This window comes from Chiloscyllium plagiosum, chromosome 9, assembly GCF_004010195.1.
Source record: "Chiloscyllium plagiosum isolate BGI_BamShark_2017 chromosome 9, ASM401019v2, whole genome shotgun sequence".
Taxonomy (NCBI): domain Eukaryota; kingdom Metazoa; phylum Chordata; class Chondrichthyes; order Orectolobiformes; family Hemiscylliidae; genus Chiloscyllium; species Chiloscyllium plagiosum.
Window position 1 is genome coordinate 35882323 of NC_057718.1, and position 25063 is coordinate 35907385.

The window sequence follows — 25063 nt, forward strand, 5'->3', positions numbered from 1 at the left end:
TGCTCCTCTGTGTCTCTGTTGCCATTGGGGGCCCTGGAGAAAATTCCCAATAAAGTGACTGCTCCTTTCCTGTTTCTGACTTCCACCCATACTGACTCTATAGACGAACCCTCCTCAATGAACTCCCCTTCTGCATCTGTAATACTACCCATGATTAGCAATGCCACTCCCACATTTTTTACCTCCCCCCACCCCCCATTCCTTTGAAACATCTGAACCCTGGAACATCCAACAACCATTTCCATCCGTGATGTTCAAGTATCTGTAATGGCCACAACATCACAGTTCCAAGTCGTGATCCATGCTCAAAGTTCATCACCTTATTCCTGATACTTTTTGTGTTAAAATAGACACACTTCAACCCATCACACTAACTGCAACTTTGTATTATCAACTGTATATCCCTCCTCACAGACACTCTGCAAGCTGTATCTGGCTGTTCATTACCTACTCCATCCTCAGATCCGTAGCTCCAGTTCCCACACACAGCACCGACATAAAAGCTACATATTTAGGTAACTATATATAGTTAAATTTTGCATTTCCTTCTTTCATTTTTGATTTAAGATGAGGTGAATTCAAACCCTCTGAATGACAAGAACTACAAGGAGCTGAAAATGACACTCATTGCCACACTCAAAAATATTACTCTAAAGTTTCAAAGTCAGAATTTACAAAGCTTAGAGTTTAAATATATATGTAAAATAACGTATAATGTTCATCACACATTATTAGAATGTTCACAATCTGTCACAATAAAATGGAGTAGAGAAATGTAGCAACCAGGAATTCGAAGGATCAAACAAAATCATTATTGTGTTGTGGGACTGTGCCTTAACTAAATGTAAACTGGCTGGTATCTTCTAGAAAGTGTGTTCATCTTACAGCAATAATGGACCTGATATCATCACATTCAATTATCTGTGATGGTTATTGATCTGCTCAAGAACAAAATATGATGGGTACATAGTTAGTGGACATTTAGGTTTATAGTGCAGATTTGGCCTTGAAATAAACAAAGTCCCCCATAACAACCACCCTATTACTGTCACTCATCTCCTGAATCACCTTCCCAATCCTTTCTTCAATGATTCTAGGACATTTAGTGTACATTAGTGGACATTTAGGTTTATAGTGCAGATTTGGCCTTGAAATAAACAAGACAGAGGCCAATGTTTAATTCTGCCTAGAAGAATAAGTTGTAAGACCTTTAGACAGTGAGAAGAGTTATCAACATTGATTATACTGTATATTGGCAATAATAGCTGTTTTGTGTAAATGAAATCTGGCTTTGTTCTGAGTGCAACATTCTATGCTATGTTCTGATCCTAGTATTTATGAAAACAGTAGACAGAATGGTGCTCCCTTTGAATTAACAGAAGGTTGATTGAACAGCAAGCATACCAACATATGAATTAAGAGCTGGAATAGGCCATTCAGCTCTTCCAGGCTGCTCCACCATTCAAAAAGATCATGCATTCTGCAGCACCAAGTCAGTTTGCCTTAAAAGTAGAGCAATCTTTTGGAGTTTCAAAGGTCATTTGCTATTTTATAGTGTACACCCAGTTTTAGATTTGGATTACATGTCATGAGATTAAATTTATCCTGGAAAGTGCGGTGTTGGGTTCACATTTTCCGGCACAGGGACTGAAGGAAGTCTGAAACTTAGCAATGACTTAGTGTCTCATTAGCTCAGTAGTTTGTGGGAATATCTGTCAGTTGTAAATGAAAACCAGATATTTTACAAATTAAATATCAAATATTCTGAACAATTATAATCCCATAGAAAGCAATTTCTTTATTTCCCATTTGATGTCTGTGTTGGTACAAAATGATTTTATACATAGAACCTGATATTACATAAAACCATAAGCAATGGGAACAGAAGGCGGCTGTTCAACCCCTCCAGCCTGCTCCATCATTCAATCGGATTACGGTTGATTTGACATTAGTCAGCTCACTTTCTTGCCCTTTCCCTATAACCTTTGATACCCCCACTGACAGAATCATGTGAAAAAGATTTGCATCATTTACTCAACCGAGCGTTTTTCAACTTAAAGAAGTCTTTTCTCTTGATCTCAAACCGTTGAAGTTGCACAGAAAATGTCACCATTGATATAGTGATTATAAAATATATCGTTTTTGGTCCTTTAACCTTTACCGTGAGTCACTGTGCAACAATTGCACATTGCATTTGAACAGATTTTTGTGAGATCCGGCTACCAGCAGTGAAATCGATTAGTTTTGGACAGAAAGTGCAGAATAGTACACACGATTAATATCTAGAAATTCTTACTCATTTTATCAATAAAATTCTAAACAGTAGGCCCGTTATAGAATTAAGGTATTAGTACAGAGGGAAAAGAAACTGAAACACGTAGAAACACGTCGATTTCTCCCAGGGCGATATTTTGGAGAGTTTCAGTGGTCATTTCGTGTGCTTATTTAACAACACACGGGATGGTTTACGGCGGAACGGTCTTTCTCTAACACGCAGGAACGCAAACGATTACGTTGCTCGGTTTAAAATCGTTTCGCAATCCTTGAGAAGAACAATAAATTATTCCAGCTAAATATTACCGAGCAAAATGTAATAGGAGGCTTCCACTGGCTGTAATTGATTATTTTTTGGAGTAATAATAAAAACGACTGAAGATAGGACTCTGCACATTTTTTGGCAGTTTATTCCTTACTCTCTCAGAGATGGTGGGCCGAAGGGCCTGTTGTTCTACAGGGTTGATCTACGTTTTAAAGCGACTTGGGTGTGGAGTGCTGTGTTCCTACTGTGTGCACCCTATTGAAGTTTAGGGATTTATGAATTGCTATGGCATTTAGTCAATTAAAATGTAATGATTGCGTTTTTAGTCGAAGGTATTCACGCCAATACGTAAATGTATTGAAATCCCGGGTTGAAATGACGATTTTATGGTCTCGATTTTCAGTATGCTTTCTGAAACTTTTCAACAATCTTAGTCTGTATTAAAAACGTCAAATTAATTATTTCCAAATAAACAGTTTTCGACTAAAATACTTAAGCTACTTGTTTGCAGTGAGTAGGGCGTTGCTAGAGATTTCAACAGAAGTGTACAGTTTAAGGGTCTCAGGGGAATTCCAGAATACACATAAAAATAATATAACTATCCATTTACGTAAGCAGGTATTTTCTTTCAACTCCAGGACTGCTAAATATATTCTGAACTGCTTTATAAAGGAAGACAATAATTAACATATTATTGGGAAAATAGGCCCCACCAGCTAAGCCAAGCATTCATTGCCCATCCCTATTGCCCAGAGCACAGTTAAGATTCAATCACATTGCTGCAGATCTAGAATCACATGTAGACCCGACCAGCTAAGGGTGGCAGGTTTCCTTGCCTAAACGATATTAGAACCAGATGAGTTTTGCAATAATTGCAGTGACACCACAATTGCCATTAAGCCATTGTCTTTTTTTAATTGCAGATTTGTATTACAGTACATTCAAATTTCACCATCTGCTGTGGTGGTATTCAAATCATGTCCACAAAACGTTGCAAACCAACACAGAGACTGCTGAAGAAAGCCAGCAGGTCTGGCAGCATCTGTGGAGAGAAAAAAAACAGAGTTAAAGAGTCCAGTGACCCTTTGATTTAAAACATTAGTTCTATTTGTCTCTCCATAGATGCTGCTGGACCTGCTGAATTAACACATGGACACACAGAAAAAACATAGAAGATTGGAGCAGGAATAGGCCATTCAACCCCTCGAAATTTCTCTGCCATTCTATATGTTCATTGTTGAGCATCCAGCTCAATAGCCTGATCCTGCCCTCCACACACCAAGCCCCCCACCCCAATATCCCTTGATCCCTTTAGCCTCAAGAGCTATATCTCCCTCCTTCTTGAAAATTCATAATGTACTGGCCTCAACCACTTTCTGTGATCGTGAATTCTATAGGCTCGCCACTGTTTTGGTGAAGAAATTTCTCCTTATCTGAATCCTAAAAGATTTATCATTCAACTTTAAGCTATGACGCCTGGTTCAGGACCCCCAACACCCCATCCCCCCCATCATCGGGAATGTCCTTCCTGCATCTATTCATATCCAGTCCTGTTACAATCTTATAGGTTTCTATGAGATCCCACCTTCCCCATTATTCTCCACTGAATGTAATCCTAACTGACTCAAATTCTCCTTGTATGTCAGTCCTGCCATCCCAGGAATCAATTTGATAAACCTTTGTTGCACTCCCTCTACAGCAAGAACATTCTTCCTCAGATAAGTAGACCAAAACTGCACACAATATTCTAGGTGTAGCCTCACCAGTGCCCTGTATTTTTGTACCAAGATATTCCTATTGCTGTACTTGACTCCTCTCGCTGTGAAGGCCAACTTACAGTTTGCCTTCTTTACTGACTCTTGCTCCTGCATACTTAGGTTCAGCGACTGATGCCCGAGGACACCCAGGTCTTAATAAATATTGCCTTTCACAATTTACAACTGTTCCAATAATAATCTGCCTTCCCATTTTTGCTACCAAAATGGATAACCTCATATGTATCCACATTTACTGCATCCACCGCACATTTGTCCACTCAGCTGGTCCAAATCACACTGCAACATCTTTTAATCTTCCTCACAGCTCATCTTTTGCAGCTTAGTGCTATCTGCAAATTGTGAGGTATATTTAATTCCCTCATCTAAATCATTAACATACATTGTGAACAGCTGGAGTCCTAGTACCAGTCGCTGCAGTACCCCACTAGCCATTCAGAACAAGACTCATTTATTCCGACTCTTTGTCTCCTGTCTGCTAACCAATTTTCCTTATCCTGAAAGATATTTTTTAGTTGCAATTTACCTTAGCTGAAAAGGAACACCTATAATTTGGCAATAACCTTAGCCAAAATTCACAACATTAATTTGGTTAGAGAGTTAGTTATTTACTATGTATTCCAAATGTTAACACAAGTGTTTTGTCAAACAGAATGGTTCATTGTGATGCTGAGAACAATATGTTGGAAGTATTTACACACAATCTGTGTATCACCGTGGGCGGCACGGTGGCACAGTGGTTAGCACTGCTGCCTCACAGCGCCAGAGACCCGGGTTCAATTCCCGACTCAGGCGACTGACTGTGGAGTTTGCACGTTCTCCCCGTGTCTGCGTGGGTTTCCTCCGGGTGCTCCAGTTTCCTCCCACAGTCCAAAGATGTGCAGGTCAGGTGAATTAGCCAGGCTAAATTGCCCATAGTGTTAGGTAAAAGGGATTAATGTAGGGGAATGGGTGGGTTGCGCTTCGGTGGGTCGGTGTGGACTTGTTGGGCCGAAGGGCCTGTTTCCGCACTGTAAGTAATCTAATCTAATTCCAAGTCTGAAGACCTAATGTAGTGTTGACCACAAAACTGGACTTTGCGTTGTGTAGGAGAATATTGCCAAGTGACCTTACTGTGGTGTCAAATATCATGCCATATCCTGTCATACTATGTTCCACACTTGAAAAAAACGTCAGTGAAGGATATGTCACCCTTAGTTGCCAAAGTTTCCATGATGGATTGTAAAAATGGATCTACAAAGAAGAACATAAATTTTGTAGCACAGGAACGTGCCATTTGGTTCAAATGAACAGAGCCGCTATTTTTAATTTATTTATGGCCTCATTCATTCTTCCCATCCTGCCATATCCTTCTATTCCCTCTCCCTCCTTTATCCATCAAGTTTGCCTTTAAATACAGAAGTATCTCAGTGACAGGTAGTTCTGCCTTCACATTCACAATGGGTTAAGAATCTCCTCAAATTCTTCATTTGATTGGTTTGAAGTTAGTTTATATTTATGCTATCCTGTTCTGTGGTCACCTACAGGTCTAAGTATTTCTCCACATGTACCCTATTATCTCTCTCAAATGTTAAAGGTTCCGAACATATCAACTACCAGTTTTATCTTTTCCAGATGAAAGGCCCAAAGACCTGTTAATATTTCCTTATAGTTACAGCATCCCAATTCTGCTAACAACCTTGGAACATACTCTGCCATTTCCTGGTGGTTTGATTTATATTTATTGTGATATATAATGCAGAACTGCAAACACTGCTCTCAGTGGTACTTAACCAGGTTTGGAATAGGTGTCATATTACCTTCCCCGTTGTCACGTTCTAATTAGCCCCAGTACTTTGTACACTTAAACGGCTTCTTTGGGAGGCTCTTGTCACGCAGAAGTAGTGCCCCTACCACTGGACAGAGACAATCACCTGATCCAGAACTGTCTGATAACATCGCTAAACAAGTTGGTTAGAAAAATAGGTTGAAAAGTACGTTACTTGTAGTGGGATAGGATGACCTTGACATTGCATTCTGCTCCATGATTTGGAGATGCCGGTGTTGGACTGTGATGTATAAAGTTAAAAATCACACAACACCAGGTTATAGTCCAACAGGTTTATTTGGAAGCACTAGCTTTCAGAGCGCTGCTCCTTCATCAGGTGGCTGTGCAGAAGGAGCAGGGCTCCGAAAGCTAGTACTTCCAAATAAACTGTTGGACTATAAACTGGTGTTGTGTGATTTTTAACTGTATTCTGCTCCACGTGAACTGTATCGTGTAATTTGTTGGAATAAAACACAATCACAAACACCGGGGTTTTGAAGTGCTGACGGTGAGAATCATTAATAACTTTCTTTCTTGTGAGGCACTTCTTTTAATATTGTAAAACTTCCGCGTTCCATTTAAAATTTAAAAAGTCCCACTTGTCCATAGAGAAATTGAGAAGTAATACGTGGACATTCTAAAGATAAATTTTAGTTTACACAAATTACTCAGACATACGTTCACACATTTTCCAGTGTGATCTAACCACACATCCTAACAATTGGCTGGCACCACGTTCATCGTTTTCAAAACAAAAATCTTGGCAGGATCAAATTGGAACAGCAGGTCCATTTAACAGCGCATTGGCCCTTCCTTATAAACAGGATGTCGCTGTATGGGCACGAATATATGTTGCAGGGGAAAAAACCGTCAAAGAATTAATTTGACGTCGGATGTAGCAGGAAATACCCAAAGGATCGGCGAACTTTGACCCAGAAATCATGATGTACGGCGGGCTGTGTTCACTCGGGCAGCGATGTTCCTCTGAGCAGGTTATTTACTAATGACGCAGCACTTCAATGAACACACTCAGTACAAACGGAAAAGGGGCAGTGACTACTTCATCTCTTAATTACGTTTACCCGAAGCGCGGATCTCTCTGCGGGGATTACCTTCTGGTCTATTTACTCAACACCGAGGTTTTAATGAGAAACAAAAACAGAAGTTGCTGGAAAAGCTCAGAAGATCTGGCAGCATCTGTGAAGAGAAATCGGAGTTTTAATGAGAACCCCCTCTTATATACTATTAAATGGTAGACAATGAAAGACGGGAAAAATCATTTAACTCCCTCATATATCCATTCAATCACCAAAACAAAAGGGTCGATCTGGAGATAAATGCGATCTTTGACTCCCTACGGTGTAGTAAACAGGCCATTGGACTCTACAAGTCCACACCGATTCTCGGAAGAGAATCCCACCCAGACTCACCCCCCTCTCCCCCACACTCTATAACTCTGTATTCCCAATGGCTAATCCACCTAACCTACACATCCCTGGATACTATGGGTAATTTAGCATGGCAAATCCACCTAACTTGCCCATCTTGGACTGTGGGAGGAAACGGGAGCACTCGAAGACCCACACTGACACGGGGAGAATGTGCAAACTCCACACACAGTCGCCCGAGGATGGAATTGAACTCAGGTCCCTGGCGCTGTGAGTCAGCTAATTACTGAGTCACTGTGTCGATCTTATAATTTAAAAAATCTTTTCCATACTTGACTAGAGGATGGATTACTGTAAAATTACGAATTGAACAAGTCTAGGAAAGAATGTCTATTGAAGCTTGACTTGTGATAGCAACAGATAATGCTTCTGGAAATGGGAATGAAGAGATTGATCTCAGACTATCTGATACTTCTAGACGTTCCCCCTGCTGCTCAACGACCCTACACAATATTGTAAATTATCCTGATGGTTGTTCACACATTACGGAATCGGACTGAAATGATGACTATCACGGATACACGAGTATTTCAAAATATCCCCATTCTGTTGGCAATGAATGAGCATGTAAATGACCGTCTATGCTAATGCACTATTTTATTTTATAAACCAACCTTGTACTAATGAATATCGATATTATACATTTAACGTTGGCTAGTGGGTGAATACATGCTTTAACAGCATGTAGCAACAATATGGCATTTTCAACATGTGAAAGGCATTTTGGTGTGCTAGCTGCTTCATTCCTCCCATTTACATTTTCAATGTCTTAAACTGTACCACAAATAAAGTCTGCATAGGCCCCTTTAACATTGAAGCAGCTGTGAAATTATAACCACCAAGAAGTCTAGATCTTGTGTTGCAAATATTATTTTCGCATTAAATAATAAATAAGGAAAGGCTTCTCTCTGGTCGCCGTCCTTTCCTTAAACTTTAATTTCATGTTTTGATGTATTTTTTAATCCAAATCAATTCAAAGAAACAAAGAAGAGCAGCTTTCAGAAAGTCCCGAGTGTGGGAGAAATGTTGTGGTGTACAGATGGTAAGAAATGTATTGTTTTTATGATCAAGCTGTTAGGCTTAACTGAATATGTAACGACAGAAGCGGGGGTTGGACACCGCTGTAACCACTTGTGCGAATATAAGGAGTGACCAATATATTCTATATTCGTTGTACAATGTAGAATAAACCAAACCTTCGGCAAAATTCCCTTGTACAAAAAAAACTGCCCCTTCGATTTTGGAAAACGCTGTGCGGACAAATTTCTAATATATTTACATTGTGTTATCTATTGATCTGTTACAATTTTTAAAAAAAAAACGTCAGGCATAAGTGAATTTCACCGTCACGAAAAGTGTCTGACTGCTATTGTGTTCATGTTTTCAAATACTGGCGGTGAGATTTGTTTGGTGTAATTTTCGTCCTTTGGGAATGAACTAACTTCATGGTTCAGTCGATTCAAAACAGTTACAATTCGTCAGTATTTCGAAATCTCATTGGGCCACCTATAAGTATCCAGGGAACAGGAGAATCGACGTTTCGGGCATAAGCCCTTCTTCAGGAATTCCTGAAGAAGGGCTTATGCCCGAAACGTCGATTCTCCTGTTCCCTGGATGCTGCCTGACCTGCTGCGCTTTTCCAGCAACACATTTCCAGCTCTGATCTCCAGCATCTGCAGACCTCACTTTCTCCACCTATAAGTATGGCCTGCGATCCTTCCATTAAAATGGAACAGTGGCCCTTCATCTCTTGATTTTATTTGGCAAGATAGAGGTTTCATGCCAATTATTCTGTTTGGATCTATTTGTTTAGTTGTTAAACTTCCATGAAGTGAATCACATTTTCCCTGTGAATTGCTCCACAACCGCCTGATGAAGGAGCTGCGCTCCCCAAGCTAGTGCTTCCCAAATAAACCTGTTGGACCACAACCCGGTATTGTTTGATTTTTAACTTTATCCATGTGAATTGTTATCAGTAAGTACGGAGCACAAGTAAAATTGTGATAGTAGCTGTGTTGAACGTGACCTGTTCCTTCACACTTCATTGGGATTTGTTCTTCAGACTATTGGTTTTGATAATAAACTTTTTAAGAATCAGGATATTCACTTGGCTTGAAGGAAGCACCACGCAGGAAGCCACCGACCTCTGCTGTTCTGGAACTACAATCAAACACCCTACAATCAAACTCCGTTTAGGCACTATAATCCGAGGTGATGTCCAGATGATTTTACATCTTCGTTAAATGAACGAACGCTGGATATCTGACACACGCGCAGGCAGGTGGGACTAGTTTAGTTTGGGATTATGTTTGACATGGACTGGTTGAACCGAAGGGTCTGTTTCCATGCTGAATGACTCGATGACTGAAACATCACCTCGTAATCTCACAATCTGTTCAGCACATTGTTCTGCCACTTGCATGACTAGTAATAACGTTTTTGGATTTTAGCCAATACCTTGCACTCCAAGAAAAATGCAATTGACTATTGTACTGACTTTAACAGAAAGTAATTTTGTTAATCTCAAAACGCTTTGCAGTTGAACGAGGTTCGAGATTCTATTTTCGACCACGAATTTCATCTTGTCCGATATTGCTTAGATTTATTGTCAAAGTGTATTTACATGTGTGAAATTATGTATATTAAAATATTGGTACACTCACTACATTTCAAAACGCTTAATTGGTTCCTTCGGACAGTACTGGGGCCGTAAAATGCATTGTATATCTTCTGTATTATGATTTCACATGCTTCTGCCTGGTTTAATAACTACAGTTAGGTGATGTGTAAAGCTGACCAACTTTATTACTGGAACTTAACACCAATGGCTCTGAAGTATGAATGTAAGCTTACAGAAACCCAAAGAGAATTGTAAAGGACGGCGTAAAGTGGGAACACAGGAATAAGTTTGAAAGCGGGAGAGGGAGTGACCAAAATGTGTATTCTGATACTACAAGTTTTCTTTAATTCAAAGACTTACTTTATTCATAAATTATCTGTAAGTAAATACAACAGGTACAAACCAAGTCTACACAGACTTTGCAGAAATGTTGACATTCCTCATTACAGCTTCAATCCAGTTGCAACAAAAAAAGACATTTTTTAACCATGAAAGGAAACTATCTACATCCCCATTAAGGCAATGAGGGGATCCCAAAATGTAACAGGCCCTCATTACACTTTGGCACAAACTGCAAGTGCTGTGAGGTAACGGCAGGCCAGAGCACTCAGTAGGAAGCAAATTTCAGTCAGAGCCCAGGTGTCAAAGCGGTCATTCACTGGATAGTCAGAAGATTGGAAAGAAGATTAAATGAAACACAAAGAACGACTAAAAGATTAATAAGAAGGAAAAAGAAATAGAGTATCAGGAAAAGCTAACCTGAAATATTTTAAAAAACAGTTTGTAAGAGTGTCTGCAGAGACTAAAAAAATGAACAAATTGAGCATGGGTCCTTCAGAAAGTGAGCCTGGGGAATTAAGAATGGAAAATAAGCAGATGACAGATGAATTAATTAGATGTTTTGCGTCAGCCATAAGAGTATAAGACCATAAGATACTGGAGCAGAATTAGCCCATGGCTGACATGTTTCTCAACTCCATTCTCCTACCTTCTCTTTTGATCCCCTTACAATCAAGAACCCATGTATCTTTTTCTTACATACACACAAAGACTTGGCCTCCACAGTCTTCTGTGGCAATGGTTCCACAGATTCACTACCGTTTGTTTCCTCCTCAGCTCAGTTCTAAAGGGTCATTCCTGCACTCTGCGGTTGGGTCCTGGTCTCTCTTACTCTTGGAAACATCTTCTCCACAACCACTCTATTCAAGTCTCTCAGTTTTATATGAACAGTTTGTATCCCCCTCACAACCTGCCTTTTCACCTACTTTTGTGGTGTCTGCAAATTTGGCCACAGTACATTTATTTCTTTCCTCAAAGTCATTCATATATATTATAAACAATTGCTGGCCCAACATTGATCCTTGTGAACCCTCACTGGTCACCAACCTGAAACAGATTTTATTTGCACTCACTGTTTCCTGCCCATGAGCCAACCTTCTATCCATGCCAATATACTACTTCCAACAAGATGGGTCTTATCTTTTGTGAGGTACCTTGTTGAACACCTTCTAGAACTCCAAAAACAATACATCTACTGGTTTCCCTCTATCCACTCTGGTTGAGATTTCCTTGAAAAACTCTGATAAATTATTCAGACATGATTTCCCTTTCATGAACCCATTCTGATTCTGCTTGATTATATTATGATATTCCAAATGTTCTGCAATTACTTCTTTAATAATTGATTTCAATACTTTTCCAACAGTACATGTCAGGCCACTCAGCCTATTGTTACCCTCTTTTTGCCTCCCTTCACTTTTGAATAGGCAGTTAATAGTCATTAACAGTTTTCCAATCCTCAGGTATTTCTCCAGAATCCAACAATTTTTGGAAAATTACAACATCAGGATTCTAGGAGACAAACCAGCAGATCCAGGGGACTTACCTGCCTTTCGCCCCATTAGTTTGTCTAGTGTTTGCGACGGTATTCAATTCCTTCCCTATATTCTTTAGCATTATTAGGATGTTTGAAGTATCTAGCACTGTTTAAAAACTAATGAAAAAATATTTTAACTCCTCTGCCATTTCATTGTTCCCAAAACCTTCTCCCCAGATACATATTTTTAAGGGGCCTATGTTTGCTTTGACCTCTCTCTTCAATTTTGTAAACTTAACTAAGCTCTTGTTGTCAGTTTGTTTTTGTAGATTATTTTCTCAGACTTTATTATCTTTTTTGCCCTCCTTTGCTGGATTCTGAATTTATCCCAGTCTTCAGTGCTATCTCTGGCTTTGGCCTCCATATACGCTTTTTCTTTCAACTTAATATCTCCTTAACACCCTTGGTTAGCCATGGGTTGGTTTATCCCTCTCTTCCTCCTTACTGACGATATATTTTTGGTAAGAGTCATGAATTTCCTCCTTACATGCCTGCCACTGCTTGCTTATTGTGACTATCTTAAACTAAACAGTTGGCCATATGGGACAGAGATGAGAATACTTTCCTCGTAAAAAATCATGAGTCTTTGAAACTTTCTTCATCGAAAGGCAATGCAAGTAGAATTCAAGCACAGTGATGAACTGTTATTGGGATGGGGAGGAATTTGGAGTAATCAGAAAAACAGAGCAGACTTGATGGACTGTGTGACCTCCTTCTGTTCCTAATCCAAATGTTCATATGGCAAACATCTTGTTGCAAGTGAACAGGCATTGTTAGTGAATAGTAATGAACAGAAAAAGGATTTGCATTTATTTTGTAATTTACACAATCACTCAAATATGCTGCAGAAGGGATAGGAAGGACACCTTTTTAATACTTTCATAAGGCAACACACACCACCACATATACATTAAAACACACATGAAAGCTCTGGAAGCAATGCGTTATTTACTCTTGTATTGCATTAGTCGCCTTGAATGATGTAATCATGTTTTTATTTCTTTCCTATTAAGGAATATAAACTGGTTGCAGTGAAGTCCTGTGTACTAGATTTGTCTCATGGATGAATGTTGAAAAAGACATTGGTATCCTGACAGAAGAAATGCACTTGGCCACTTATCATTACTACAATTTAAAAAAAAACACAGGAAAGATGGTAGAGAAGATGAGTTGTCACAGCTGTGACATGTGGGATCTGGTGGACACAGGGAGGAATAGAAATTATGAGGTCCAGAGCAACTCTTAGTCCTAAACTAGGCTCTGGCCCTGACTCAAGTACAGCAAGTCCCTTAAAGCTGTGGGCCCTGGTTATTGGGTCCTGATGTACCCTCCTGTTTTCAGCCTTGGATGAACATGAGTATGATACACTATATCATATCACTAGTAACTGCCGGATGCTCAAGGAATGTTGGCTCGGAGTTGATGAATTGGTGTCCAATCTTTGAATACTGCAAAGCATCAGGGAGGGGAAAAGTTATCTGAACACTTTGTTCCAGGAGGCAACGAAAATCCGAAGACTGGGTACAACTGACTTGATCCATGACCTGACAGGATGGCGTAATGGTAAGTAAGTTAGATATGGGAAGCTCGAGGATAGCAATGGAAGAGAAGACACTGCAATTGTTCGCAAGTTTAAGATTCTAGCAGCTCATGTGGGTTAGAGTAGAAACTGCAAGCACATGGTCAAACTGATTACAACACTGTGGAGCAGGGAGCCATTCAAGTGAGGGGAATAAGAAGGAATGCAATTGCAGTAGCAGACTATTATTAGGGGGATGCACTCTACTCTCAGCAGCAGAGAATATATATTCCAAACGGTGTTGCCAGTCCATTTCCATGTTTCAGGATGCTTTTCTGGGTTAGCACTGTTGCCTCACAGTGCCAGGGACCTGGGTTTGATTTCTGCCTCGGGCCATTGTCTGTGTGGAGTTTGCACATTCTCCCTGTGTCTGCGTGGGTTTTCTCCGGGTGCTCCCATTTCCTCCCAGGTAGAGTTCAGAAAAGATTTACAAGGATGTTGCCAGGGTTGGAGGATCTGAGCTACAGGGAGAGGCTGAACAGGCTAGGGCTGTTTTCCCTGGAGCATCGGAGGCTGAGGGGTGACCTCAGGTTTACAAAATTATGAGAGGCATGGATAGAGTAAATAGGCAAAGTCTTTTCCCTGGGGTCGGGTAGTCCAGAACTAGAGGGCATAGGTTTAGGGTGAGAGGGGAAAGATACAAAAGAGACCTAAGGGGTAACTTTTTCACGCAAAGGGTGGTATTCTTTGGAGTCTATAAGGATGAGAAGTGATCCCATTGAAACAATCAGTATTATAAAGGGCTTGACAGGATAGATATTGAGACTTTGTTGTCCTCGACTGAAAATCTAGTACAAGAGGTTGCGGTTTCTGGATCAGGGGCCAACATTGAGGACTGAGATAAGGAGAAATTTCTTAATTCGAAGGCTTGGAATTCATTGGAATTGTTATGGACAAAGATGAGGTAGAATTGAAAACTTGTTACCTTCCCTGACTTTTGTAATAAGTGTGTATTCTGAAAAGGAAGGTTTGTGCATGTCTACCCAGTAAGAATATGGTTAAATTAATCAACTAGCAGCAAGCTTGCATGGGTATCAATAAAGAAAGCTATTTATTTGCACCATCACCCTGTATATTTATATGCATACAAGTTAGGACTAGAAGCAAACCATTCAATCCCTTGAGCCTGATCTGCCACTCAATAAGGTCACGGCTGATCTGTTTTTGTTTTGCATTCCACATCTTACAAACACCCAATAACCTTTGATTCTTATGCCTAACAAGAATCTATCTATCCCCATTTTAAAACTATTCAATGACTTGGATGTGAATATAGGAGGCATGGTTACTAAGATTGCAGATGACACCAAAATGGATGGTGGAGTGGACAGTGAAGAAGATTATCTCAGAGTACATTGATATTGATCAGATGGGTCAATGGGCTGAGGAGTGGCAGTTGGAGTTTAATTTAGATGAATGTGAGGTGTTGTTAAGGCAACCAGGGCAGGACTTATATGCTTATTGGTAAAGCCATAGAAAGGGTTTTCGAACAAAGAGACCGAGGGTTGCAGTTGCATTATTACTTGAAAGTGGAGTCGCAGGTGTCAAGGTTTGTGAAAAAGGCATTTGGCATGCTTGCCTTCATTGGACAGAACACTGACTACAGAAATTAGGATGTCATGTTGCAGCTGTCCATGACTTTGCTGAGGAATACTATGTATAATTCTGGTCACTGGTCAACAGGAAAAATGTTATTAAACTTGAGAGGGTGCAGAAATGATTTACAAGGATGTTTTTGGAACTGGAAAGTTTGAGTTATAGGGAGAGGCTGAATAGACTGGGACATTTTTCCTTGGAGCGTTGCAGGCTGAGGGATGACCTAATAGAGGTTTATAAAATCGTGAAGGGCATAGATAGAGTGAATAACCTAGGTCATTTTCCTAGGATGGGGGAGTCCAAAACTGGAGTGCATAGGTTTAAGGTAAGAGGGGAAAGATTTAAAAAGGATCTGAGGGGTAACTTTTTCATGTAGGGAGTGGTGTGTGTATGGAACGAGCTGCCAGAGGAAGTGGTGGAGGTGGTACAATAACATAATTGAAATATATCTGGATGAGTATATGAATAGGAAGGGTTTAGAGGGTTATGGGGCCAAATGTTGGCAAATGGGACAAGAGTAATTTCGAACATCAGATCAGTGTGGACAAGTTGGACCAAAGAGGTTGTTTCTGTGTTGTATAACTCTATGACACTATGATTTCATCTCCACTACCTTCTGAAGCAGAGTATTCCAAAGTCAAAAACATTCACCTCTTCTCTAACCTCAAAGGATGACCACTAATTTTAAAAGTGTCCCCTAATTTGGACTCACTCACAAAAGGAAACATTATTGCAAGGTTTGTGAAGGTTTGTAGCTCAGGTTGAGGTTTAGGGTGTAAGTTTGCTCGCTGAGCTGTAGGTTTGATATCCAGACGTTTCATTACCTGGCTAGGTAACATCATCAGTGGCAACCTCCAAGTGAAGCAAAGCTGTTGTCTCCTGCTTTCTATTTATATGTTTGTCCTGGATGGGGTTCCTGGGGTTTGTGGTGATGTCATTTCCTGTTCATTTTCTGAGGGGTTGATATGTGGATCTATGTGCTTGATTATGGCGTTGTGGTTGGAGTGCCAGGCCTCTAGGAATTCTCTGGCATGTCTTTGCTTAGCCTGTCCCAGGATAGATGTGTTGTCCCAGTCGAATTGGTGGTTTCTTTCATCCGTGTTTAGGGCAACGAGGGAGAGAGGGTCGTGTCTTTTTGTGGCTAGCTGGTATTCGTGTATCCTGGTGGCTAACTTTCTTCCTGTTTGTCCTGCATAGTGTTTGTGGCAGTCCTTGCATGAAATTTTGTAGATGACGTTGGTTTTGTCCATGGGTTGTACTGGGTCTTTTAAGTTTGTTAGCTTTTGTTTGAGAGTGTTGGTGGGTTTGTGTGCTACTAGGATCTATCAACCCCTCAAAAATCAAACAGGAAATGACATCACCACAAACCCCAGGAATTTCATGCAGGATAAACATATAAATAGAAAGCAGGAGACAACAGCTTCGCTTCACTTGGAGGTCGCCACTGATGATGTTACCTAGCCAGGTAATGAAACATCTGGATATCAAACCTACAGCTCAGCGAGCAAACCTACACCCTAAGGAAACATTATTTCCACATCCATCTTATCAAGATTATTCAGGATTCATATATACTTCAATAAAATTAATCGTTCCTCTTCAAAATTCCAGTGCAAACAAATTCAGCCTTTCCAAAATTCCCTTACAAGGAAATCCCTTCATTTCATTTCCCTGGGGTAGGGGAGTCCAGAACTAGAGGGCATAGGTTTAGGGTGAGAGGGGAAAGATATAAAAGGGACCTGAGGGGCAACCTTTTCACCCATAGAGTAGTGTATGGAATGAGTTGCCAGAGAAAGTAGTGGAGGCTGGTACAATTACAACATTTAAGAGACAACTGGATGGGTATATTAATAGGGAGGGTTTAGAAGGATATGGGCTAAGTGCTGGCAAATGGGACTAGATTGGGTTGGGACATCTGGTCGGCCTGGATGAGTTAGACCGATGGGTTTGTTCCTGTACTGTACATGTCTATGACGCTATAAATATTCTGTGTGGCGCCTCTTTTGTCCTTGACATTGCCTTTCTGATAGCCTGCGTTAATATCACATTTTCTCAAATGATGTTTGAAGGAGAGTTAATGGGCTACTGCTAGCTTTTTTTGCAGCTCATAAAACTAACATTGTAACCTCTTCCAACAAAACCCACAAGGTTTGTGGTCTTGGTATGACTATACTTAGCTGCTGGCTTGTAGTAAAACATTTTCTGACAGACTAGTTCATAAGTCTGAAATTCAAATTGTGGATAAACCTAAATTTAAATTTCTTTAAGTTAAATGCATATGCTATTCCATGCCAAAAATAACAATTTCAAAGTAGGGAGAAGCAAAATAGAAACTTAGTTCCACTATTTTTGTGTAGCTAACTATTTTGTTAATCATGCCATCATGATCTTATGAAATGAAATTTAATTTGGAAATTCTTCCACCTCCCACCTTAATCAATGTTTCGGTCTGTGAGTTACTCATTGAGCACTGGAGATTGTTCCATATCTTCCCTAAGCGGCCATTTTATAGTTGTGTACCTAAGTGACCATTGTCGCTTTTAAAATTTATAGACTTAACAGATGCATTGTACTTCAGGATAAAATTAATTATATGTGATGCACTTTGAATTGTTTGAGGGATGTCATGAGGTATCGCATAAATATAAATCTATTCCCTTTACAATTTTCCCAATCTTTGCATTAGAGAAATACAGGTCAAGTTGGCCAAAGTTCCTTATGCCTCTTTTATAGATACAGTTGCTAAAAAGTCCACAATTGAATGTTGGATATCAGAACTGGACTTGTGCTGCCTCTTTGAAAAAGCACTTGTCCTTAGTCGCACATGCCAGCATTTGTCCAGTAACTGCCCAATTTCTTTTAAAGTTTAAAATTATTTATACAATCATCTTTCAGCATCTTTTAAGGTAGAACTCAACAATTAGACTGAGAGGGGAAGGATAAAAGAGAGGGAGGTTTAGGGTGTAGGTTTGCTCGCTGAGTTGTAGGTTTGATATCCAGCCATTTCATTACCTGGCTAGGTAACATCATCAGTGGCGACCTCCAAGCGAAGCCTATAAAGAGACTTAAGGGGCAACGTTTTCACGCAGAGGGTGGTACGTGTATGGACTGAGCTGCCAGAGGAAGTGGTGGAGTCTGGTACAATTGCAACATTTAAGAGGCATTTGGATGGGTATATGAATAGAAAAGGTTTGGAGGGATATGGGCCTGGTGCTGGCAGGTGGGACTACTTTGGGTTGGGATATCTGGTCGGCATGGACAGGTTGGACCAAAGGGTCTGTTTCCATGCTGTACATCTCTATGACTCTATGAACTAATCTGATATGCAAGTTCTGAGCTGCCTCAAAATCATTTACATTTTTTCATAAACAAGGAGACCAGAGTAGTTGAGGTGTTATCACACCAATGCCCAATACATCTTCATTTTTATGTTCACTTTCTCTCATGATAAAGAATAATAATCCATGAACCTTCTTAGTTACTTACTGAAGATGAATACTAGTGACTCAGGCACTAGAAGACCTAAATTTCTCTGCACCTCAAGATCTTGCAGTCATTCTCCGTTTAAGTAACACACTGATTGTTGAATCATCCAGCCAAAGTGAACAACTTCACATATTCTCACATTATATTGCATCTGCTAGATTTTTGCTCACTTATTCAACCTAATGAAATCCATCTACATTCTCCTTCTGTCCTCTTCACAACATACGTTGCTGCTTACGTTTATATCATCTGCCAATTTAGTTACCATGCCTCTAGGTGACTCATGTAAGTTATTGGTATAAATTATAAAAACCTGAGGCTCCCAGCATAAGTCTCTTCAAGACTCCACGAATCACATCCAATCAGTAAAAGATCATTTGTGCATTTTGTCTGCTTTTTGCCAGCCAGCTAGACTTCTAACCATGTTAGTATATTACTGCCTATCTCATGAGCTTCTATTCATTCCATGAAATAACACTTATGCAGCACTTGCCAAATGCCTTGTGGAAAGCCAAGCACAATACATCTGTAGGTGTCCCTTTTTCTACAGTATTTGTTATTCATTCAAAGAACTCCAATAAATTGGCTAAATATAATTTCTCTTTTGCAAAACTGGGCTGGCTCTTTCTGATTACCTTGAATTTTTCATTGCACCTTTCTATAAGCTCCTTAATGATCAATCCCAATACTTTTCACATGACAGACATTAAGCCAGCTGACCTATAGTACCCTGATTTCTATCTTCCTCTCATACTTTAAGCTCATTCTCCTGATTATTCTTTTAGCCATCCTCTGTTGTTCTTTGTACTGTATCCAGCCATTTAATCTATGAGGCATCTTTGCACAATTATATACTTTTTTCTTAAGTCATTGCTGCAGAGGTGGGGAGAGATTGTAGTCATTCACACTCACTTAAGATTTGGCTGGTTTCCTTCTTTACTTGGTTTTGAACTCAGAGACAGTGAGTCCAGGGGTTAATAGATTTTGAATATTGGCTAAGTTCACAAATTTTATGCGGTGTGAATTCCACTTAGACTTGGGATGCTCATTCAAGAAATGCCTCCACTCATGGTCATTTAATTAGGAACATACAGAGGCCTGAGATACTTCTGAATCTTTGCTAAAATTGCAGAGGTCACTTGATCGTTGACATCCAAAGTAATATCCTGCACATAAAGAAAGGTAGCAGAATCCAGGCTGGTAAGGTCCCAGCTGACATTAATGAATAAGTCAGACCTCAGAATCAAATTGAAATGGTTTTCAAGCCATACAGCAACCAAGGAGTTAAAATGATTATCAGTTGCTAAGCTTAAGCTGTCACCAACTCCATGCCATTATGTGGAGGATATCTCACCCTCAATGATGTGATTCTCCTGAATCACTCTGATGTGCTAAATTCCACTGTGACTGCAACACATTTAGAATAGAGTCTAAACTGCAAGAAACTCTATTTTTGGAGAAAACTAATGGTATAGAGTTATCTTATCACTCGTGAAAATAGAGACTGCTTTGATGTATTGACCTGCTGTTGGGTATTTATTTCAAATATCCAAATACAAAACCTAGCCTGGTAGACTCTAACTTTGTATCTTTTTCAAATGTGGAAGTCAGTTACAAAACACATTCAGAAGAGTGTGCCAGTGCACTTTTAAAATGAATAATTAAATATGTTGTAAACAAGAAAAAACAGTAACAATATTCACGAGACGAAAAGGTTGGAAATGTTTAATTTCAGTCTTCAGAAAAGAGTTCAAATTCACACCATTCCTTTCACTCCAGCAATATCCTTTTACTCACCAAAACTCCAGAGAAGAGTCACCAGTATCTCCACACCAGGATTTCTTACACAGGTTAGCACAGCTGCACACAGTTTCCTTCCAGTGAATTTCCTTCTAGTGCACATGCACTAGAAGTTATTTCTTTCAGCTGTAAGATATCTATCCCTGAGACACCTAAAACAAAGTGCATACTATACTCACTATTTCTTTGACTTCAGAACAAGTGCATAATTCCCTTCAACTCAGATTCGAGAAAGATTCTGACCCTCCTGTGCATCTTGCTTAGCCTGAGAGGTCCTTAAGCTGCGACATCTTTGTGTGGAGGGTTTGGGCATCCACTGGACATTGCTCCTGATCCTGGGCTTGTTGGGACATCTGTTCCTTGCTGTGACTGGATCTATCAGTCACACTTACAATGAATCTGTGTGAGAGCAGAAGAAACAGAGCAGTCCTTATTAATGTAAGGATCACATACAAATAATGGTTTTATGCACATCTCCATGCAATGGGACATTGACTATTCAGACAGGATGACAATGGAATGAATGACTTGGCACTTTGACATTGGACCTTATTCCAATGACTGTATCATCAGTCATGTGAGAGAGACAGGTGATTGTTAGTGCCGTATGAGCAATGAAACCTTCTCCACTCAGATGGCATTATTGCTTATAAGAGAATATTGCATTATGCTTATTGTTCTGTGGACAAGGAATCGTGTCTGTGCCTGTGTGCAGCCCAGGAGCTCTTGCATTAGCTGTATGTGTTGTAGTCCACATGTGCCTCTTTTAGGGTTGCCTCTCAAACTTCTGCCTCACAGATATACCTATCTGCAAATTGTGAGGATCAATACTATGAACTGCATTGCTTGTAACTGGCATATGCCTCCATATCTCTTGCATTACATGCATTTCCCAATAATGTGATTGCAAATGATCTCATCCTGCATTCTGCAAATGCATGATTGATCCAATTGTCTCTTGAAGGATCTGTCATCACTCAAAAGTTCAACTTCCACTTTTGGTGACCAAATATTCACTGACTCTACTCAGTGTGTTACTCGAGACAATTTCCTTTCATACATCGCATTCAGCACCTGAAGCCAATGCAGGTCACGCTCAACACTGAGTGCCAGCTTCAGCCTGGTCACCAGGTACACACCCCAAAACCTCCATGTCCTTTTCTACCTAGCTCTGCCTGCACAGCCCATCTCTACCTCACCTCTACACGTTCCCATCCACTACTTCAAGTCCACAAGCACTTTACCCCCTGAGCTCTATCACGCCCACTATCACACTGCTTTGCCACTCTATTGAGGTCCTAGTGGTGGTCCTGTCCTATCACGCACGTCCTCCGATGCAGTACTGGCTCATCTCATCCTTTATTTATCAAATTTCCTATTCTCACTATGTTCTCTGCTTCCCAAATTGCTGCCTCCAGTGTTGAATCCACTCACCTCCCTATCTTAACAATGTCCCTAAATAGCCACCCAATGCTTATTCTTTTGACCACAGGACTGAAAGTGCTGCACCCCACTGACCACTGGATAGACAGCCCAAATGACCAGGCCTCTGGGCAATCTTTGTGCATCTCCCCAACCGATGGTCCTCCAATCCCCTGACCTGCAGGACCGACTGTGGCCTTTTCCCTGGACTCTAATGAAACTGACCTCTGACTCCAGACTAGCCCAAGGGAATGTCTGACCATGCCCAAACCCCCAGACTGATCACAGATGTTCCCTTTGACTCACTGCATGGTACACCCATCCCACGAATGATAGCAGTCCCCCTTGACTTGATTGAGAATTATTGCCCTTTGACTTTGAGTCATGGGCATTTGGTTGAATGACATGCAGTGTGTTTGCCTCATAGACTGTTGCCACATGTTGTAAGTCTGAGACTGACATAGCACTGTGCAGTGCAGCAACATATCCATTACTGCCATTACTGATGACTCCAGACAAGCCTGACAAGCTGCATGGATCTGTGTCTGCACTAAATGAAAGGTGAGACAGAAGTAGCACAACCCTTTAAAATGGAGGTGAAGGGATAAAGTGCTGAAAGGAAAGAGAAGGATTCTGTGAGCATCCAGGTAGACAGTAAATGAGTGAGCTTCAAGGCAGCAAATGAGCAACCCTGAGATGCAGCCTAGTCCAATCTGTGAACTGGGTTTCTCTGCCTGCATGCATAGTGTCCTTGTAGCAGCATTGTAATGATAGGTGCTAGTGCAGCCCAAAATACAGCATGACAATGCATAAGTGTACTGTTGGAATCCAAGATGTGCCATGGTGGTATGAAGAGGCTCTCATATGTCTCCTGCAATGTCCTTAAGATATGTGTGGTCACTGCCCATGGAGCAAACAGTGTTGCCAGGTACCCACTCTGACTTTCATGTCAAGAATTCTTGACATCTAGTTTCTATCCATTAATGAGGGAGATTAAGTAATAGTAAAAGTGAGAATGACGAATAACATCCATAAATTGGCCTCTTGATTCTCATTAATGAGTATCTTGTGTCAATATCCAGAACTTAGTTGGAAATTGTGTCTTGTTACTCTGAATATCAAGAAAGATCTCATTCAGCTTTTCATGTGGTTCCCCCTACTTCCTTGCCATAGGCCATATCATTCATGTCCTGGGAAGATTCCCCTCATATTTTGTATTTTATAATTGCTCAGACTATGTCATTTCTAAAACGGTTTGAGTTGCTGCCTCTTTAAACTGTACTCACATTGGTCCATTATCAATAACAGAGTCTTATCCTTATAACAGTCTATCACCAAATTAATTTTCTTACGTTACGTGAAATTCATTTCACAGTAATACCTTCACAATCTCTCTTCAGACATGTATTTTGCATGCATTTACAGTTAACTTATATTTTGCAAATCCCCTTTCATTTTGTGTGACAAAATTTGAAAACCGCACCTTGTTCTTCTTCAGCACATATTATTGATCAAAATCTTTATGAGATATAGAACTTTAAAGAAGATGAAGTTTAACTTGCAGCCTTATAATGCCTTGATGAGATATCACAGAATGTTCAGTGAGATGCAATGTTTGGCTGGGATCTTGTTAAAAGGATCCAAGCTTGATAACAATAAAATAATCCAAAGTTCAGTTCTGAAGCCTAGTGGGAGAATGAAGTCAAGTTGTAGACAAAATGCTGACAGCTTATAGTACCGACTCCTCTTCACACATTACCATTATCTTTGCTCACCTGTATTGTTTTGGATCCCCTTTCGATGTCCAATTTAAAAGTTTATCCCGTGTGTGAATCATTTCCCTATGACTGTAATTTCCTCTGACCAGCCCCAGAACTCTTTGCTCTGATTTGTGGCTCTTGGATGCCTCTGTCCTAGCATTGTTGGCTATGGCTTCATCAATCTACATCCGACACCTCGGACTTGCTCTCCATATGGCACACGGCCACTGCCTCTTCATCTCCCCTTCAAGCCTTCCTTAAGAAACAGCTTTTCTTCCAGGCTTTTGGTTATCCCTTTCTGTACCTCTTTCCTTCACTTGCTGTTTAGTTTTACTAATTATGCTCCTGTGACCAACTTGGAATGTTTTATTTTAACATAAATGTAAATTATCACTGTTGTTTGAAAAACAATGCAAGTATAGCGGGCTACCATCGGTCCCTGGGTGAGGTTCCACATTTTATTAATTTTCCAAGCAGGATATAGGTTGTTTTATTATAACGTGCATTTTATCAACACAAATTCGCTGTAATGCGATTGACGAATTGGGGACGCTGTTTCTACAGCACAAACTTTTAAAGCATGTGTTGGCTGTAACTCGATTACAGCACCAACATTTTAACCGCTGTTTCTAAATTTTTCTATAACACAGGGTTGCACAAGAACGCAACCATTGCACTATAGAAGAACTGACTACTCCAAATTGTGAAGCTCCCAGGTGGGGAGAAATGAACTAACTCCCTTCTTAATTCACCTGCCCCGACTTTGTTGGCTGCTACAAAGTTAATTAGAAAAGGATTCACTCCCTTGCGGATACCTTTATCCTAGACTAAATAAACTCATGTATTCAAAACACTGAGTCATAGAGTCATAAAGTAGAGTCTTACAGTACAGAGACTGACATTTTTGTCTAACCAGTCCATGCCGACCATAATCGGACCATGCCAACCTGCCTACATTTGACCCGTAGCCCTGCAAACATCTCTTATTTATAAACTTGTCCAAATGTGCTTATCAGTCTCTGAGCCACTCATGCAGAGTAGAATGTTGTGGCCAAAATTTTGGGTGACACTGGTGGCATTGATATTGGTGGTTGAATATTCAGTTTTGAGATTCTTGGCTTTGTGGAGTTGACTGAAATTCTTTTCCCCTGGTTCCTTTCACCGGTGGCTTGCTGTTAGCATACAGAACAATAAACCACCTTTTCCTTTTGTTTAACTACAGTGCAAAATTTTTCAAATTGTGACATTCACAGCTCCAAAGTCCACACAACAATACATCCCACTTCTGACCTTTAAACAACAGCCAAACCTGAAACAGACCATTGTTCACAACAAACTGCCCAGCCTTCAGGAGA

General features: G+C 40.3%; 1 long non-coding RNA gene across 1 annotated transcript in view; it reads right to left on the reverse strand.

Moving 5' to 3' along the window:
- Nucleotides 1-3434: 3434 nt before the first annotated feature.
- Nucleotides 3435-25063, reverse strand: part of LOC122552775 — a 97603-nt gene continuing 75974 nt past the window's right edge. The window contains exons 2-3 of the long non-coding RNA XR_006312491.1: nt 20706-20925; nt 3435-3581 (exon numbers count right to left, since the gene is read on the reverse strand). This is a non-coding gene — a long non-coding RNA (uncharacterized LOC122552775). The remainder of the gene's footprint in view (nt 3582-20705; nt 20926-25063) is intronic.